The following is a 4459-nucleotide window of genomic DNA, read 5'->3' as shown; positions in this document are numbered from 1 at the left end:
GGTGCGATCTAACGGCTACTTGGGGACGGGTAATAATGTCACGCTTTAGGCTCCTATATTATAATATATTTTATAAAAAATATGTACAGTGACGGGACGCCCCGTCACACTGTAACTGTTGAAATAAATATATTTTTGTAAATCTCGTTTATTTTATTATATTGAGTAGTGTATATATGAGAGTTCTAACTCAGGAGCTCCAAGGGGGGTACGGGGTATGACGTCACAGGAGGAACGAAGAGGACGCGAGGCGTGACAGAGGGAGGGGTAATGACGTCACGCGGGGGCGTGGCTCTGACGTCACAAGATATGACGTCATGCGGGGGCGTGGCAGTTACGTCACGCAAATAATGACATCACAATGGCGTCACGCAGAGCATTGCAGGATATGACGTCACGCGGCGGAGGACCTCTTTTATGGCAACTTTACACACGCGCCAGAAGCGACGCGCGGTTTGACAATATGGCGGCAGCTCGACAATATGGCGACTTCAAGGTATGTACTTGTTACTGCGGCATAATATGTTTAATGTTACGTAGCAATATGGCGACTCCAAGACACGTTTTTATATACCATGAAACAACTCTTGCACATATCTTTTTCGGCACATGCCATTATACGCAGTGCGCGTAAAGTTGCACTTTTTAACGAGAACGTGCACAGTTTTAATTTTAGCGCGAAGTAACATTTTTTAAATGTTGCGCAACACTATGGCGACTCCAAAAAATATATGATGTTATATAAAAAAAACCAGCAATTATGTATTGGTGCACATATGTCTTTTAACATGTGCCGCGGTATGTAACATTCTACGCCGCGTAAAGTTGCAATTTTTAGCAAAAGTGTTGCAAAATTGCATTTTTTTTTTGTTTTAGCGCAAAGCAATTGTTTTAGCAAATAATAACAAAAACGTAATATTCACTTGTTTGAAGTGTTATTCATGAAATATATAATTTACATGCAGTATATGTTTATACAAAATAAATTACAGCAACTATATAATGTTGCAACTAAAAAACTGCTGATAACAGCAAAAACTTGCTAATTGCGTATTAGAAAAAATTGTGACGGGGCAAACCTTGTCACGATATATATTTATATTTATATCTCTTATTTTATATATATTTCTCCAGTCTTTTCTTTCGCTGTGTAAATATGTTCTTGTTTCTTCTGTATCATTATTAGTTATATATATATTAAACACATATCAGAAATCATACTTCGCGCTATAGTTTCTGCAAACCCACCTATACGGGCGACCGCGTGCGATAGTACCGACGACGCGCCTATAGCGACACGAGACAGACACGCGATTATCATCTGGCACGCACACACCCGCGTTCCACACGCCGACCCCGGACGGACCGTAGGCCGCTCCGGGGTATAAAAGCCGGCCGAAAACCGGCAAGAGGACCTATTCCTTTCCCGGCGCTCGAAGAGCTGACTCGAAAGCCATGTCTATCCTGCTACCGCTCCAAGGTATTGACTCGGAAATACCGCTTCCGATTGTTCCCCCCGAGGTGTTGACTCGGGAAACCGACTTTCGGCAATCCGAGGTGCTGACTCGGCCGCCATTTCCGATTATTCCCCCCGAGGTGTTGACTCGAAAGATACCGTTACCGATTATTCCCCCCCCCCGAGGAGTTGACTCGGGAGATACCGCTACCGATTATTCCCCCCCGAGGTGTTGACTCGGGAGATACCGACTTCCGGCAATCCAAGGTGCTGACTCGGCCGCCACTTCCGATTCTCCCCTTCGAGGTGTTGACTCGGGAGATACCGCTACCGAATATTCCCCCCGAGGTGTTGACTCGGGAGATACCGTTACCGATTATTCCGCCCGAGGTGTTGACTCGGGAGATACCGTTTCCGATTATTCCCCCCCCCCAAGGTGTTGACTCGGGAGGCCGATTTCCGGCAATCCGAGGTGTTGACTCGGCCGCCATTACCAACCGTTCCCGTCGAGATGCTGACTCGACTTCCGGCAATCCGAGGTGCTAACTCGCCCGCCATACCNAGATACCGCTACCGATTATTCCCCCCCGAGGTGTTGACTCGGGAGATACCGACTTCCGGCAATCCAAGGTGCTGACTCGGCCGCCACTTCCGATTCTCCCCTTCGAGGTGTTGACTCGGGAGATACCGCTACCGAATATTCCCCCCGAGGTGTTGACTCGGGAGATACCGTTACCGATTATTCCGCCCGAGGTGTTGACTCGGGAGATACCGTTTCCGATTATTCCCCCCCCCCAAGGTGTTGACTCGGGAGGCCGATTTCCGGCAATCCGAGGTGTTGACTCGGCCGCCATTACCAACCGTTCCCGTCGAGATGCTGACTCGACTTCCGGCAATCCGAGGTGCTAACTCGCCCGCCATACCGATTCCCGTCGAGAGATTCTCGACTTCCGGCGCTCCGGCGCACAAACGGCCGTTGTAACCGCCACATCGACAAACAGTCGTTTTCACGACTAATCTATATATATAAGTCCCTTGTAAATACATGTCCCGAATTAGACTGAAGTTATTACCGCGCCGCCGCACCGAACGCGATAATTACAACCGCGCGTAAAATGTTCCGTAAGAATTCCGCCGACCGCACTAGAGTAATAAATCAACGCCGCGGAATCAAACACTCTTTAAACCTATTGACAAGAACTCCGCCGGGAAATTAAATTAAATTAATCAACCGACACCGCGGATTTAAACCTTTGTAATTATATATATAAGTTGAATAAATAACCACGTACATTACAGCATAAAAACCGGAGTAAGTGTCGCAATTTCTTGCCTTTCCCTCCCCCGAACCTTGGCACCGACCGAGCTGTCCGGCAGGCGGAAGGCCGGGCGAAGCCGAAGAAATCGGCTCCGTTACATGGCGCCCGAACAGGAACCGTAATTTTTTTTTAAGCCCGATAGAAATTGCGACAGAGGGGAGTAGCGGGATGCCAAGCACCAGAGCCTAGATTCATGCTCTCACAAAAGATGAATTGATCGCGACTTTCCAACGCTATCACATCGAGACCGCCGGTTCAATCGATGATCTCCGGAAACGTTTAAAAATCTTTGCCGACCGTAATCCGATTGAATTTCCGGAATCGTTCAATCAAACCGAAATAAACGAGACCGTAACCATGACCGATACAACGCCGACAGTAAACATCGGAGAGACTATGAACTTAGTCAGAAAATGGGGGTGCCGGTTTTCCGGAAAAGAATCTTTCGCATTCCTCGAGCGGGTCGAGGAATTACAGAGTGCGTACGGACTCACCAACGAGCAAATGCTCCGATGCTTGCCGGAATTAATTACCGGTGAGCCATTAATGTAGTATCGCAATAATCGCGATTCATGGACCACCTGGGCAGAGTTCGTCTCCTCATTCCGGCTGTGTTACCTGCCGCACCGAAGCTCAGCATTAGACCGAGAGATTCGCGATCGGTTGCAAGGGCCGAGTGAGCCGTTCCGAGCATACGCTACCGCATTACAAACGATGATGCGCCGCCTCGGGGGCCTCAGCGCCGTACAACAGCTTGACCGCGTGTATGAGAATATGCGGCCGTGCTACCGACGGTACATCTCTCGCAACGGCCTTAAAGGAATCGAGGACGTAATTTACCGCGTAACCGAGCACGAGGAAATTGAACTGGCCGAAAAAGAATATAATTCTTGTATTTCGAGAAAACAAGGGGTACCCGCTCAGTTGAAAATAAAGAGAGCGACACGGTCATGATAAGCCCGTCTTACAAGAGCAACGAATGTTGCTGGAACTGCGGCCAACGCGGCCACCGGAAACTTGATTGTAGGCAGCCGTTCCGAAAATTCTGTTCGGCATGCGGGAAAACCGGCGTGCTCACCCGGGAGTGCCATCCACCGGGAAACGGGCAGCCGGCCGGGGGAAAACCGAATAGGCCCGGCCGATATTACTATAATCTTCAATCCGCGACCGATGACAATGATTCGCATTTTCGGGCGGAATTTTAACGCCTTAATCCATTCCGGCTCGATGAGATCATTTATTTCTGCGACGGTAGGGTTCGTATTTATAACTTACACGCTCGGTGAAAGTATTCACGTTCGACGCGGCACAAAAATACGATATACAAATTACAAAAGAAAAAAATGAAAACATTACACGCACAAATAACGAGCGGGATTACGCCCGGATTGTTGCGACCGTGGTACGACGAGAGAGCAGCAAAAACAAAATTTTTCTGCAACAACCGATATTACAAATTTAACTGTATAACAAAATGGTTAAACGCGAATATACTGGACGGCATCGAGCTGACGCTAGACGTGCAGACTCGATCCGCAACGGTATGATCTCCAGAAAAAGAAAATATGCGAGAGAGATCGAGCAACCACTCATGTTGGGTGATACTCTATTGACCACAGTACGATTCGACACCGCTCGATTCGACACAGATTTATTCGACACCAAATTATTCGACACCGTACGA

The sequence above is a fragment of the Pseudomyrmex gracilis genome, unplaced genomic scaffold, assembly GCF_002006095.1.
Source record: "Pseudomyrmex gracilis isolate BER0280 unplaced genomic scaffold, ASM200609v1 scaffold_1332, whole genome shotgun sequence".
Taxonomy (NCBI): Eukaryota; Metazoa; Arthropoda; class Insecta; order Hymenoptera; family Formicidae; genus Pseudomyrmex; species Pseudomyrmex gracilis.
The sequence above is the reverse complement of the archived record's forward strand: the minus strand, read 5'-3'. Positions refer to the sequence as shown.